This window comes from Phasianus colchicus, chromosome Z, assembly GCF_987193195.1.
Source record: "Phasianus colchicus chromosome Z, bPhaCol1.hap1.1, whole genome shotgun sequence".
NCBI lineage: Eukaryota > Metazoa > Chordata > Aves > Galliformes > Phasianidae > Phasianus > Phasianus colchicus.
Window position 1 is genome coordinate 20,048,240 of NC_143476.1, and position 16,117 is coordinate 20,064,356.

Sequence of the window (16,117 nt, forward strand, 5' to 3'; positions counted from 1 at the left end):
CTCTGTGGGTAGGATGGGATGCAACAGGCAGGCACCAACATACTTCCCCCCATCCTCTGTCCAAGCACATCTCTATGCAAGGACGAGCAGATGTCCAGAAACAATAACCAAATGTTGAATGAGCAAGTGTGAGAACTTAACTAATTAGTGATATATGCTTAGCTAGCAAGAATTTATGTTTAGCCAGTATCCATGTTTAGTTGAGCATCGGGAAGATTGTGAACCTGAAGTAATCAGCATGAGGAACCAGGGAAGAAAATGATAAGCATTGAGTAATAGGGCATAAAAGAAGTAACGCTGTTTTCTGCGTGCTCTCCTGCTTGCAGGAAGCCCTCCATTGCAACTGCAAATAAAATCTGCTTTATCAGAGATACTGGCCTGATAAATTCTTTGGATATTTCCAACAATTTTACACAATTCAAGTATAAGAGATGGCAATAAAGAACCATTTGTAATGGAAGCTGATTCCCCTCACCCCCAAAGTGATGATTGCACAAAAGCCAGCTGGGCAAGAAGTAAGACAGATCTACTAGGTTTATTTCCTATCTAGTGATAGGTTCTGGATCTAGAGTGGCAATGTCAAAAATGAATTGAGCAGCTCAATTTAACTAATAACTAACCAGTGGCAACTAACTTGAAATAAGTAAAAAGTAACAAACAAAAACAACATTATCTACATAAATATTTAATCAATGCACTAAAAAACATTCTAAAGAGAACTTGCAGACTGTATTATACAGTTCTCATAAGACTCACTTCTTCAAAAGCCTTGATAATCATTTAAATCCCACCCCAAGGAAAAGTTCATGCAATCTTGAATACACACTTTCTCAAAACACAGGAATGCACACTTCCTCAAAGATATGCCACTAAATCTCCTACCTGGACTGCACAGTAACTCAGCTACAGATAGACGTTCATTTCTGTAAGCACTGCATAGATGTAAGTTTTATACCAAAAACAGTGCAAAAAAAATTCACTTACGAGGCACGAGGATATTTCCAGTAAAACCAAAGACCCATTGCATTGGAATTCTGTTTAGATTCCTGTAAGTAACAAATAAGAAGTAATTTTTTTCAGGCTTCTTACTGAAGTTTGAGATTGTAAAATACAATATGTTAAGAATAAAAGGCTCTCATAATAAACCCACTGAGAATACTATCAATGTTTCCAGTACTTATCTAAATCTTCTGGTACTTATTTAAAAAGTGAGACAACTGGTTCTAGAAGCTAATTATTTACTCCCAAACAAGAAGAACAGGATAAACCAAAACTCCACAAATTTCCACATATAAAAGATCTTCTTGCATGATCAACTCGTGACCTAATACGAAGCAGAGACATCCGAGGAAAGCTACACCTCTTTAAAGTAGATTTTTCAAAATAAATTTCTTTCAATTATCTATAAGGATAGCATATATCAAATGTATACTTGCTATTAATTTCTGAATCAGCAGCTCTCGCAAGAAATAACCACAAGTAATTAAATGAGCATATAACTTTCTTGCTGTTACAGATAAAAATAGGATACTTCCACAGCAGGCTAAAGAATGGCAAAGAAACAACACAGCATCAATAAGTATTATTCCTACAATGTACAAACTAAACCCACAAAGTTATCATAGATTCAAATGCCAAAGCCAACTGAGGCACGCATAAAGACGATCTCCATTGAAGTGCTTCATGATTGCAACAATAGCACATTAATTGACACAATAACATAGACAAAGAAGTATTGCACTAACTACCTGTATCTTTCTTATGAACTCTTAGGGGGAAAAAAAGGCTAAGCAGTACACGATTTAGACTACTTTTAGAAGACCAACACCGGCTGCCTTTCAAAGTAATGCAGTGCATAAAAATATTAGTCAGTCTCTAAAAGCAGCTCCAAATCATTGTGGTTTTTTGTTTGTTTGTTTGTTTAATTCTGTTTTTCTGCACAAGAAAAACAGAAGAGAAGATTGGTAGGCACCCACTTCATTCAGTTCAATTAGTTCCGAAGATGAAATGACATTAAGTAAAAGCAGTGAAAAATGAAACAATGGCCGTTCCACAAATCTCCTATCACATCACAACAGTACCATAATATGGAAAAAAAAAAAAAAAAAAAGACAGACATAAGATGCCACATGTTCCATCTCTTCAAAAGAAGGTTGAGAAGGTTTTACTACAGTTCACTCTTTTTCATGTAATCCAGTCACTTCTCACAGTCTCAAGCCAGGTACAGACAGCCTCAACCATAATTTTTTCTACTGTACAATATCAATGTATAAATATGTATTGTAGGTACTTCTGCTTTCAGAAGCTACATGGGTATGTATCAAAAAAGAATTCCATTATACTAAATACACACAATGCTCTGAAAATTTTAATTATCTCTTTTTTAACCTCTAGCCTAATCATTTCAAAATTGCCATACTACAGGGTAAGATTGATAGCTATGAGACAGACATTTTGTTTGAGGATCTTGTATCTCAAGCGAGCCACAGCTGTTCTATTGGGTCTTGAACTTAAGGTCTGTGAAACCCATGTATAAGCTGGTCATCTGGTGTTGAGCACATGGGAATGAGCTCAAGTGTCCCACAGTGCCCTGTGCAGGGTGCTGTTATATGCAATGAAAGACAAACCAGTCAAGCATGTCAGGAGGTGAGATATTATATATACACTCTGTATAGAAACCTGAAAAGTGTTAGCCAAAAGCAGTCATTTTTAACTTTATTCCAGTTCATAAGACCCAGAAGACAAAGAAGACAGGAAACCTACTTTATGTGTAAAGCATAAACAAGCAAAAGGGAAAAAATAGACCACAAAAAAAAAAAAATGAGGACAACTGATAGACTGATTGCACTCTTTCCTCTCCCTTCTCTGGAGAAAAGGTGAGCATGTCAGTACCAATTTATTACCCCAATCTTGTCACTGTGGTGCACTGCAAGGCATAAAAAATCCACACCAATTGACTAATTTTGGGTAGCTGAGTGCCACAGAGAGCTAATGAGCCTTGTGTTCCACTGGACACTAGAGCAGTCAACCAGCAGTGGCTGATGGCTCTAAAGTACGCAGGGACTGAGATCACATTACTTCACAGAGACCTGTCCTTATAGCTGAAAAACAAATTGATGAAAATTAATGCTTTCAGGAGAGGGAACAAAAGAAGCCACTTGTGGGATCAGTGATAATACAGATGTCTCTTACCTACTTTTGTGGTGAATATATACAGGACATGGCTTGCTGGCAGGCAGAAACCTCCATGAAAAGGCAGGGGCAAATATTCATTAGTGGTTTGTTCACACCATTACTGTGGGGAAGCAGTTACAGTTCCTACTGATTTGGGCACTCCTCCAAACAGTACAGGCTGCACAAAGGATACAGAGATCACCCACACAGCTAAGCAGCCATCCAAGGCTGAAATAATTTTGGGATCCTGCTCTTCATTCAGCTGCCCCACTTGGCGAATGAAAGTATCCGACAACTACCAAATAACAATAGCTGGCTACTGACCATCAGATCAGGCTGCCTCATAGTTGTAAGATCTGACTGCCACTCTTTTCAAGAGAATTGAGTCTGAAGCCATGACTCAATCCAGTGTTTATCTTCAGCAGTTGAGTTGCTGAGAAACTGCAAGAGCAATCTGCATTCTCATGTGAGGCCAACAGTACATAGCGCTGTCCCCTAGTTTGTCATGTGCTGGTAGCCCCATGTTTGGAAGGCTGTAATATTCTTCCTGCATTATAAAACATTCAACTCCACAAAGAAGGGAAGACTGATACACATCACTTATCTAGACTTTTTCAAGGCCTTTGCCATGGTCGCATGTAACATTCTCAGGGATCTGAAGGGTGAACTATTTGGTGGAGAAGAAGTTGGATGGATGGCTGCAGCCAGAGAGCAATATGACCAGGAGGAGGCCTTTGATGAATGGTGCCCCTCAGGGGTCTATCTTAGGACTAGTGCTCTTTATCTTCAGTCTAGACAGCGAGATCAAGTGCATCTTCAGCAAGTTCGCAGAACTGGGCCCAGCAACATGCACTTGCAGCCTCGAAGACCAACTGTATTCTGGGCTGCATCAAAAGAGGAGTGGTCAGCAAGGAGAGGGATGGGATTGTCACCCTCTGCTCTGCCCTCATGATACCCCACCTGCAGTGCTGTGTCCAGGTCTGGGGCCCCAAGTATACAGGAGGGATGTAGAACTGCTGGGAGCAGTTCCAGAGCAGGGTTGCGAAGATAGGGCTGGAGCACACCTTTCTAATGAAGAAAGGTTGAAATAGCTGAGCTTGTTCAGTTTGCAGGAGGCTCCAGGAAGACCTCACTGCAGTCTTTCAGAACATACAGTGGCTTATTTAAAGGAAAAAAAAAAAAAAAAAAAGAGAGCAAGATTGACTTTCTACACAGTCTGACAGTAACAGAATTATAGAAGGGTCTGGATTGAATAATGACCATCTAGATTCAACCCCCCTGCTACGTGCAGGGTTGCTAACCACTAGACCAGGCTGTCCAGAGCCACATCCAGCCTGGCACTGAATGCCTCCAGGGATGGGGCATCCACAACCTCCTTGGGCAGCCTCTTCCAGTGTGACAATAGGACAAGGGGAAATGATTTTAAGCTAAAAGGGAAGATTTAGGTTAGATGTTAGGGGAAATTCTTCACTCAGAGAGTGGTGAGGCACTGGAACAGACTGCCCAGAGAAGCTGTGGACGCTCTATCCCAGGAAGCACTGTCAGGTTGAAAGAGGCCCTGGGCAGCTTGATTCCGTGGTCGGAAATCTTGCCCACAGCATAGGTATGAAACTAGATGATCTTCCATCCTAAGACACTGTAAGATGTTACCAATATTACTGTAAAGACTACTGGTCCCACAGAGCAAGAAATGGGAGAAACACTGAGTGATGCTGCTGATACTACACAAAATCATGCCTAGGAGGGACAATTCAGCAGGGTTTTCACAGAATGATATCTGAGTCCACTACACAAACCAAATCTACATGGAAATAATGCAGACAAGAAATAGAAATACAGAAGTTCATTAGCCTTTTGGGAAACACTATATACTGCATTTGATACTGAGATGCTATTATACAGCAAGCAAAAAGAAGTCAGGAGAAAAAAACAAAACGAAACAAAAAAAAGCTGTTTCCAAGGAAGCAGCTTTGGGCCACAAACTAGCCAATAAGCCTTTCAAGCTTCAAGTCATAGCATCAAATAAAGCTTATTGAAGCCTATGACAACAAAACAGACAAGCTAAATACACAGTTGGACTTTTGGTCTTGGAGGTTGATCCCATCGCTGTAAAGCTGGAAATCCGGACTGCTTATTCAGTCCTAGCTGCAACAAATAGTCACTAGAAGAGCCAAGGTAACTAACAATAGGGCTCCCAGTTTTACAGTGGGTACTGCCAACTGATTGCAGTCAGTCCACTGGGAAGGCACAACAGACCAGTACTATGAAGTAGAGGTGGCGCATTTCTGCATGGCCTCTACTAGCCAAAACAGACTAAGTTCTTTACAGGAGAAAATAGCACAAATTGGCCTGGGTAATGACAGCGTCCATCTACAATCTGATCTGTCTCCATCCTGGCCACAGAATAAATGCCACATGAGCAATTAACCCAAGAGCAGAAGCAGAATGTACGGTTCAGTGATCAGTCAGGAAGATAATGTGAAAGAGAAACAGCAATGGAAAGCAGCAGCCTTTAAAATGGCTCAGCAAGCCTTGCTATCCTAACGAAGGCATGGGAGAAACAGCCAATATGTCAAATTGATGGCTGTGACTATGGCACTGGAAGGACAGACAGCTAGAGAAATCTTCATACTGACTCCTGGATGGCATAAAGCCTTACACTGTAGGCTAGTGACATTAAGCAGATAACTGGGTAATATAAAATACCCCCTCTCCAGGGTTTTCGAAGTCCTGACACCTGGCCACACCTTGCATACACATTACACTGGAACTCTTTCAAAGAGTCAGGGTTTACAGTTGGTAAGTAGAAAACACGTGGCTGTACTGCCTACTGCACCTGCTGACAATTAAGGCAATAGTGAGATACTCTCAACTTATATTTAATCAGATAATGGTCCACAGGAAATGCTATCCAGAAGTAGACCAGTGAAAACTAGGTAACATGGATTTATTGTACATCCCATCTTCTTCACAGAGCTAGTTTAGTAGATAATACTAATACTTAACTAAAAGAAAAATTGTGAATTCTTCTACCTACACACCTCATGTAGAATGGGTGAACAACAGTGAAGCAAGGGGTACTAAGTCTGAATAGCAGAGAAAAAGCACAAAGTTTCACCAGTTACCAGCTACTGTTAGGTCAACACCATACAGATACGTCTGAAAACAAAGTTTACCTTGGCAGAGGACAGGCAATCCTGTTTACACAAGTCTTCATCAGGCAAACCGATCTCTGCCAAAAGGCTGGTGCAAGGGCCAGAGGCAATGCTCCTAATCTTGAAACGCTCAGCTGACACCCTTTAATACGCTCTGCTTATTTCATAAAAAGATACTATTTCAATCTGTTTTGCAAAAAGTGGATACCGTACCCTCCCGGAGAAGTCTCTGCACTGCACTAGTCCGCAGCGACACCTGTCGGCAGCCTGTGGATTATAATGATGTGCCAAATCCCACCTGACCAGCATATTTTGGAGACAACGGGTACTCAGGCTGGAACTAAAATATGCACGTTTAAGTAGAAGTCTGCGCTGATCAACAGCTGGGGGTGCCAGCAATGGGAACCTAAGAAATGGGGAGACAGTGGCTGAAAGCAGAGTGGCTAAGATCCACAAGTCTTGATGCTTGCAAAGATGGCTAAGCATTACTGATCATTTACAGTCAGAAAAATAACTATTTTCATCATGATTATCATCATAATTGTCCTCAGTTTATATGAGAGAAAGTTGAATTTATCTCCACAATGTCACTACTAGCTTGTGACTTATGAGAGATACAAAGGATGCACTGAGAATCTCCATTATCATTCTCTGTGAATTTCTAGAACAGCTACACAATGTACTGTTTTGGAGAACTGTTATTTTAAGCACAGACTAAAACACCCAGCTATGTGTATTTTGCAGTCTCTTATAACATCCTCATAGTTAATGTGATAAAAAAAAAACAGTCCAAAAAATAGTCTAGTGAAATGACTAAACTGACAGGCTCAAATGGCTGTGATTACTAGCACAAAGCCCATCTGGAGGCATAAAACAAAATACAAGATGCTTTCTTCTTATAAGGTTGGCAAATCATGGGAACACAGTGCCCAGAGAAAACGTGGCAGCCACATTCATGGATGTATTCAAAATCCAACCAGACACAGTCCAAGGCAACTTGATTAAGCTGACCTTGCTTACATGGGGCATGGAGCTGTATATATTATATAACCTCCAAAGGCTCTTTCCAATATTTTCCATTCTGTGATTTTGTATAAATTTCACTGGGAGAAAATTATCCCTCTAAGTGGTGAAACAAAAGCAGAAGAAAAAAACAGTAAGCATATTTTTGCTGTCAAAAAAGAAACGAGAAGAAATAGATAACACTTTAATTAACATTCTCATCAACTGTCACAAGTAATAAAAGCCATGGCACATTTTAGCTATATTTCCTAGAATTAGATACCACTGCAAGGTCTTCTGAAAGGATTACTCTAAATTAACAACCCAAAATTAATAATTTTATGATCAAAATACATTAACACTGTTTCAGCCAAAACATCAATAAGCAACTAAAAAGCAAAACCTATTTGTTTAAATCAGGATATAAAAAAAAAAAAGATGTATAAAAATCCACTAGAAATCCTTATCTCTCCCACAATGAGATTAGAACTCTTAGCATCATGCAATCCAATTCCTTAAATTGAGTTCAGGGTACAGCATGCATAGAAAAGAATTAAAATCAACTGAATTCAACTACTCCCTAATCCAAGGAAAACTAAGAGTATCTTATGGAAGTCTGAAACAGAGCACTGGTGGTATAAAGTGAACTGTAGCTTCCCTCCCCCTTCTCCCCTTTCCATCCCTCCCCTCCCCAGCCCTTCCCTTATAAACAAATTGCTGAATGCATATAGAGTGGTCTAATGAGCTCTGCAGTCTTCACTTCATTCCTTAAAATATTCAGCTTTAAGATCCATGAACCAGATCCAAGGAGAAACAAAGTCTATTCATGCAAAATAATCTCTAGCTCTCTAGAACCAAAAACAATCTCAAAAAGATAAGCACTGTTGTTGTAGATATAACGGGCCATAACCAACTTAAATATCTGTAAAAGTACAGTTTCCCAATGAATTGATCCAACTGAGAAGGGGACAAGGAGGAATCTGTATTCAATAGAAAATTCTGTGGTTTACTGGAACAATGCAGTTAAGAAGTAGAACAGCGGATCACCAACGCTGGACTGTGATTGCTTATTAACAAATTTCACAGAGCAAAGCACCCAATTATACTCAATAATTATAGATATAATCTGCAAGTATGGAATTTGGATATCTTTTAAACAGCAGTTAATGCCTCACTTCACATTAACCTCGTGTTCACTGCTCCACTGATATCACATTTTTCTGCATGCTGGCTTTCTACAGTGGAATTATCTTCAAATCAGCCTTCCTTCTTCTCCTTGGTTCACCCACTCCTCCTTAAATTGTCTTCCATTCTTAGTTACTATTGTCTTCAGAGAAAAGCAGTATCTCATTTGCAGCATGGATGGGATCACCAACAATTCTCAAAGTCTGCCAACATTAGAGTCTACCTCCAAAACTGTGGAAATCAGCACACAACTTATTCTTACTGGTTGACCACTGTCTTGTGGGATTTGGAAATACACCTTGGAACTACTACTATTTAGCATCTACATACCTACAGGCAAGTCCATTTCAGTTTTGATGAAGGTGTCTTAAATAAAATAGAATCAAATAAAAGAAGAAATTAAACAGATTGCTAAGTGAAGAAAAAATAGAGACAGAAAGAAATGAAAAGTGGATTGCCCAAAGAAACAAATCAGGAATTTATTTGTTATATTTGGCAGATGATACCGTTGCTCATAAACAAATAAAAGATCCTTTCTCCAGACAAATAAATAAATAAATAAAATTTTTAAAAAGCTGCAGTGTTAGTCTAGGGGGAACTGAGTATATTTTCAGTCCCACTGTAACTTGAAAAATTATTAGTTAAGCAAGAAGGAACCACATTAAAAATGTCTAATCCAGTATTCAAACAATAATACAGCAGAGTTTAATCAACTTGGACTGATTAAAAAAATATATATCCTTAATAGTTGTATATAGAAAACTGGAATGAAATGCAGAAGTATGTGTACAGAACCTGCTGAAGCAGGGCTGAAATATTAGTACTTATTCTCAGTAAGCCCAGAATATCACAAAAAATCTGGAGATTTTGAGAATCAAAACAAATACTTGAATTTATGCTTATGCCAACTACACAGGCTTTTCTTACTCTTATCTATCACTTTATCAGCTGAAAAAATATTTCAGATAACCACATAATAAAAGTTACCATTACATATTCATAACAACAAATAATAATAAAAAGTAATTTGATATGTTCCAATTTCACTCCATCACAGATGTGCTTATATTAATGTCACTGTCTTCATCTGGAATACCAGGCACAGTCCCAGTCACAATACACAAGAGAGATGTATTCAAGCTGCATCCAGAAGGAGAAAGGGCTACTAGATTCATAATAAGCTGTTAATTTTCCCAGCAACATTACAAGTGAGAGCCTGGATCACTCAACCTAGCAGTATAAGACAAAACATGATTGACCTTTATAAAAAAGCTAGAGCTCACACAGATCACAAGGAAAGACGTAAGAATTAAACTACTGCATCATACTAAACCAGAACAAATGACCATGTGAGGACAAAGAATTATTTTAGGCTAGAAATTTGACGAACATTTTGGAAACAAGACAAAAAAATAAAAATGATCCAGAGTATGTCCTAATATGAGTAAGACTTTTATTATGAAGATTGGAACACACGATTTACAGGCTGACAAGAGAAAGCAAATGCACAACTGATAAAAAAAATCATCTGTATACTTGAGGAATAAAAGCAAACTAAAGATATGCAGTTTTATGGTGGTCATTCAGGGTTAATGAAGTATTGTGCCTTTAAGAAAAACAGTCACAATTCTTAATAAGAAGATTTCACAAATCTTAAGTGAAATGTAAATACTTCTCTTAATAATCCATTTGCTTTCTTCTTTCTTAAGTATTAAAGACCTGAGGACCACACTGGCACAGAAAATTGTGAAAATGAGTGGGCCACTTTCAGCCTCCAATGGGAGCACTAGAACAAATACTTTTCGTCATTATTTAAGCCTTGACTAACCCATCACACTGGGGATCACAACACAGATGATACAACAAACAAATGTTCAGATCCATAATGCACTTCTTTTGAATCAACCTTTTGAATCATAGAATAACTTGGGCTGCAAGGGACCTCAAGGAACATCAAGCCCAACCTGCCACTAGCAGGGCTCCCAATCTCCATATCTAAAACTAGACCAGGCTGCCCAGAGCCCCATCCAATCTGGCCTTGAACAGCACCAGGGATGGGGCATCCAGGCATCCACAACCTCTACAGACAGCCCAGTTCCTTCTTTTGTAGAGACTTCTATGGTAAATATTATAATGCCATACAAAGAGCATGAACGTAAATCAGCACAGACTAAAATAACCAGAGCAGGAGTAAGACGAATGATATAGATGCTGCAAATAAAGAAATCGAGAATAGTAATGAAATCCAAGAAAGGATATTGATAACTGAGGAACTGGCAGACTCCGGTAGAACATACAAGAGCATACCACACATGGGAAGCCACAAATACATGGTATGACTCAGCCTTACCCTCATCCTTCTTCATCAGAAGAGAACACAAACAGAGCAAAGATCATCCAACTTCATTATCAGTCACGAATAACCCAAAAGATATAATGAAGACTTGATGGCCAGCATCCCTTACTCCCTGGTCAGGTTGATGGGATACCATCAGTCCTGATACTCATGAACACGTGGGTGTGAAAGAATGAGTAGGAAAGGATTAAAGACCTATGAGATAATAAATGCAAATGACTGACACGGGTTTTGCTCAAAGTAAAAGTTATGCTTCTCTCTGAGCAGTGCAATACGTGAGCTGTTTTCACCTGTTTGACTTCATCAGATTACGTATTCTGTTTGGCTACTGCAGAACCATGGAATGTTAAAACATGCCCTTTTCCTGGAAATACACTGCATCAGATGTAAGATGCAGATGTAAGAAGTTCAGTTCTGCAGCCTGAACAGCCCGGGTTATGACTGTGAAGCCTCTTCATCAGACAGAGGTCAGGCAGCCTATCTCTATTAACTGCATCAGAAAAGCTGTCTTCCCGTTGGCATCTCTACATGTACCTACACGCACACCCTCTGAAGACTACTTCTACATTTTGTTCACATTCTCACAGGAGATAAGAAAGGGGCCCTTTGTGCAATCTGTTTCTCAATACAAAACAAAAACAAAAAAACACAAACAAATAACAGCGTAATAGAGATTTACATCTAAGGAACAGCAGTGCTTCAAAAGCCAGTACTGATCATGAATTCTGATTCCTGTTTATGCCTATGTTACCTACGCCTTTGTCAGTACCTGTTCTTTGCTCACATGGTCACAGTCTAAATCTCAGTCTTGTGTGAGCTCATCTCCTACTTTCAGAAATTTGTCATCATCTTACATACAAAGCAGCTCTCCTAAAAATCTGTTAACCACACCGTTTTAAAACAAGTTACAAAATAATCAGTTAAGTTTTAAGAAATCCTGACACAACATATCTTTTCATATTAAAGCCTTTGCATCCTTCTGTAGAAAGGTAATGAATTGCTGTTCAGAAAAAAATGTTTTAGCTTTCTTTAACCAGAGCACAGTTAAGACTGACAGGAAATTGGAAACCAGCCCTTTATCAAAGAGAAATGAAGAGTATTATTAAGGAGTGAGGTGGAAAGTCTCACTGTCCCTCAGCAGCCCGAAGTATTTCAGCGTTATTTACATATTCTCACTGATTGCCTTAAAGAAAACAGATAAAAAGTTAAAGTGAAAAGAAAGAATCACAGAATCGTAGGGGTTGGAAGGGACCTCCAGAGATCATCGAGTCCAACCCCCCTGCCAAAGCAGGTTCCCTACACCAGGTCACACAGGTAGGCATCCAGGCGGGTCTTGAATATCTCCAGAGAAGGAGACTCCACAACCTCCCTGGGCAGCCTGTTCCAGTGAAGATAGCCCTATCAAGCAGAGGGGAAGAAAGGCTGCCATTCAGCAGTTTTAACCTACATGTATTTCAACCGTTTTCATTTCCTTCAAACTGCAGCCTTCTGTTGTCAGAAGGTACTTGCCTGGCTCAATCAGGCCTCCAGACCTCTCTTCACACCACTGATTGTGGATATACGGATACTGACTATGCTGGGATAGCACAACCACACACAGAAGCATCCCAGGAGCTTTACTGAATTTTTCATCTCAAATACCAGAGAAGGAAGACCAGCAAGCTGCAAGGTGACTTTTAGAAGCAATCTTCATTTCATCATACCTGTTGTTGTCCTCACATCTGCAACACAGATACTTCCATCCTATGCCCTATGTGAGAGCTACGGAAATCCCAACTCCGGGCTCCCTTTGAGGAATGTCCATGCATAAAAATAGAAGGAAGGTGCGAAAAACAAGCTTGCATTCAGCATTCTTGTATTTCTCACCACAACTCACCAGGATCCATAAGCAAGGAATCAAGAACAAAGTCTACCTCAAACTGAACATTTTGTGAAATAAACAGCAAGCAGAGAAACAACATCCGTAAACATGGATTCCTTTGCATCCTGCTCTATCCAGCTCTCAGTGGACTGGCAGTCATCTCACTTGACAAGAAAACCAGTAACACAAGAGGTGACTCAGTGTTCTGGCTCAGACTCTCAAGCCCTCATGCTGCCAGCCCACCTGCAGCATCACTCCACCTAGGGTGCTCAGAGGCCAAATCTGAGCCACAAACGCAAGCTGGAAAAAAAAAAAACAAACAACAAAAAAGAAAACCCCAAAACAAAACACTCCACTTGGTTAAGATTTTGGGCTTAAGCCCTCGGTTAAGATTTTGAGATTGAGATGTACTCTTCCAAAAGCTACATTCATCACTGACACTTCCAACTACTGCAACTCACGTGAAGAGACACCCAAATCCAAAAGAAAATAAAGGGCCTATCCCTTCTACACTGACATCTCACGGGAAGGATCCGTGACAGCGCCTGCCTCCTTAAAGGTGGACTCGCACTGCTGTGCCGGACACGGAGTCCCGGAGCAGCAGCGGACTGCAGCAGAGGACTACAGCCGCGTAACGCCGCTTCCCTTTCCGCGCTCCGGACCCACGCGCTACCCGAGCCGCCCGCGGCTGTGCCCGGCGCTGCGCGGCTCCCGCAACCTTCCCCGCGCCCCGCTTACCCGGGGAACCCGGTTATCCGGTTTGTGGAACCCAGCTATCGGTTCCCGCAAAGCGATGGTGGACAGGGAAACAAATCAACTGCGTTAACCCGCACAGACAGGCGCGCGGGACTTAACGCAAGAGTTAAAAACAAAAAACAAAAAAACCCCACACAGAAAAAAGAAAGGAAAGCCACTCCCAAGGAGCGATGGGAGCCATAACATCGCAGTTCGAAATAACCTAAAGTCCGGAACACACCGCGGGCACCGCTCCGTGCCACCCGCGGCGGGCAGGGCCCCAGCGGCACGGGCAGCGCCCCGTTCGCCGCCTCCCAGCACCGTCCCGCCGCCGCCGCCGCCGCTCCACCGGAGCCGCCCCGCTCCGCGCGGGGGGCGCTCGAGGAAACTTCGCCGGTGGGGAAGCGCCCGGTCCGGCCCTCGGTCCCAGCGGCGCGGCGCGGCACAGCTCCGGCTGCAGCGCAGCGCAGTGGGACAGCAAAGGCGGCCCGGAGGCGCCGCGCCTAAGGCGGCTCAGCACGGCACGGTTTGGCACGGCACGGTTTGGCACGGCTCGACACGGCACGGCTCGGCACGGCCCGACGAAGAGCAGCGGCACGGCACACGTGCCTGACCGAGAAGCCGGGCAGCCGCCGCCCCAAGGATGGGACCGCCTGCCCCGAGACGGGACCGGGACCGGCCCCGCAGCGGATCCGGGGCGAAGCGCCGGGACAAAGCTATTCTCCTCCCCGCCCCGCCCCGCCCCGCTCCGCTCCGCTCCCGGGCCGCGCGCAGCACGGAACTCACCAAGTCGAGAACCACCGGCCACGGCCACGGCCACGGCCACGCTGCTGCTCTACTGGCGGCAACCCCGGCGACACCGAGAACAACCGCGCTCCGCCGCCCCGCGACCCCCTTCCTGCCGCCGCCCCGCCGCCCCGCCCCGGGGGCGTGTTCCGGCCGCATTGGCCCCGCCCCTGCCCGCCCCGTGCGGGGACGCGGTGCTGCTCACGTCGGCCTGCGCGGTGCGGTCGCGCGGGCGGCTGTGGGGCTCCTCGCCGCGCTGCTCGTTCGAAGTGGGGCGCCGGGCACGCGGCACCGAGTGCCTCCAGATGCCGTTCTCAGAGCAGGCGCGGGCCGTGCCGAGAGCCGCTCGCGCTTGTGCTGTACGAACTGGCTGGCAGTCAAACCGGCGTGCTCTTCGGTTTAAAACGTAAAACTGGTTGGTCAGGCGTTGTTCTGCCACTTCCAAGTTAAAATAATACGTCAGTGCGTACGAACGACTGGCTCTGCTCTGAAAACAAGTTTGTGTGTTTGAATCTTCCACACAGAGCAAGTTCACTGCAGTGGTCGAAGCTTTACCTGTTCGCATGAAATGTAGATAAGCAGAATTCATGAATTCACTCCTGTGGAGTCTGTTTGCTTTTCCCAAATTACGGCACACTATTGGGTTTTTGGCCTGGTTTCTAACACCTTCAGAAATTGAAAGTGTGGCCCTGATGGGTCATTAATTTGTCACTCGTTTGTCCCAGTGACATTTTCATTCCCTGATGACAAGAAGCACTGAGCCCTCTAGAGTGAAGCGGTGACTCACAGCCCTGGCTGCAGTCACACCAGAGTTTCAGTGTCACACGGGCTGTCCGACCATGTCACACCGGCTGTCTGTGTCACTTTGCCGGGCCTCTCACCTAGCACAGGCCTGCTTTGTGATACTCAGCAGCGTAGCTGCAGAAGCCTGCTCTGCTCTGCTGATGCACCCTGGGGCTGCCCCCACCTTCTGCTGTGCCACATTGTGAGGGTTTCCTACAAGGGTTTCCTTTCAGATGTTGCTTCTTATTTTTAAAAAGTTTCATGTTCAAAATTGGAGGCTTTTAATGAATACCCTTGTATTGCGGAAGTCACTCATTTGAGAAGATGCTGCCAACTCTTTTTTTTCATGGCAGCGTACATAAAGCAATCCACCGTAAACTTCATGTTTAATGGCTCTCTAAATAATTCTGCTGTAGTTATTTCCATTTCCCTATATTGCTTCCATTACTCTGAGTGTTTGAACGTTGGCTTTTTTTTTTTTTTTTACTTCAATTTTGCTTATATTACATTTCTCTTTGCCAAACGATTTGGTATTGATTCACAAAACCCACGAAATGAATACACCGAAATGTGGTGTTTAACTTTTGCCTCCTCATCTTCTGAAATCTGAGACAAGACCTTCCGTGCCCTTTTCTTTTAATATGATACATCCTAGTGTATTTTTTTATTTTGCAACTTAGACTGTAGCCCTCAGCATGAAGTGCAGAAAGATAAATGTGTCACGCACTGGGTCCTGTAAGGCTGACTTCACTGTGTTTAAAATTTATCACCACACATGATTAGATGTTTTCTATAATGGCTTTCTAATAAAGACAAAGTATTCTGATTGTTCTATTACGTAAAATATCATTTATTTCAAAGCTTTTGTTGGAAACACAGCAGTGTGGCGTTTTCTCTCACTTGCAAGTCTCCAATTCTAGAGGGTTCCACATCAGGCCCAACTAAGCAAGTATTTAAAGCTTTCAGAAAGCGGATGCATGCTTAGGTAACTAAATTCAAACATTTGAGATGAAAGTTACGTCAAACAATAAGATTTATTTGCTCTTCTTTCAGTCGCGTTGTAATGCACTTGGACTTCCT

General features: G+C 42.5%; 1 protein-coding gene across 3 annotated transcripts in view; it reads right to left on the reverse strand.

Moving 5' to 3' along the window:
* Positions 1–14,381, reverse strand: part of PAM (peptidylglycine alpha-amidating monooxygenase) — a 128,618-nt gene extending 114,237 nt beyond the window's left edge. For 2 of the 3 annotated variants that reach the window (XM_031594520.2, XM_090130689.1), the window contains exon 1: positions 14,255–14,381. The gene's annotated coding sequence lies outside the window, so the exon portion shown is untranslated. Of the gene's footprint in view, positions 1–984; positions 1,047–14,254 lie in introns of all 3 variants that reach the window. The other variant, XM_090130690.1, reaches the window with a different exon arrangement.
* Positions 14,382–16,117: the final 1,736 nt, after the last annotated feature.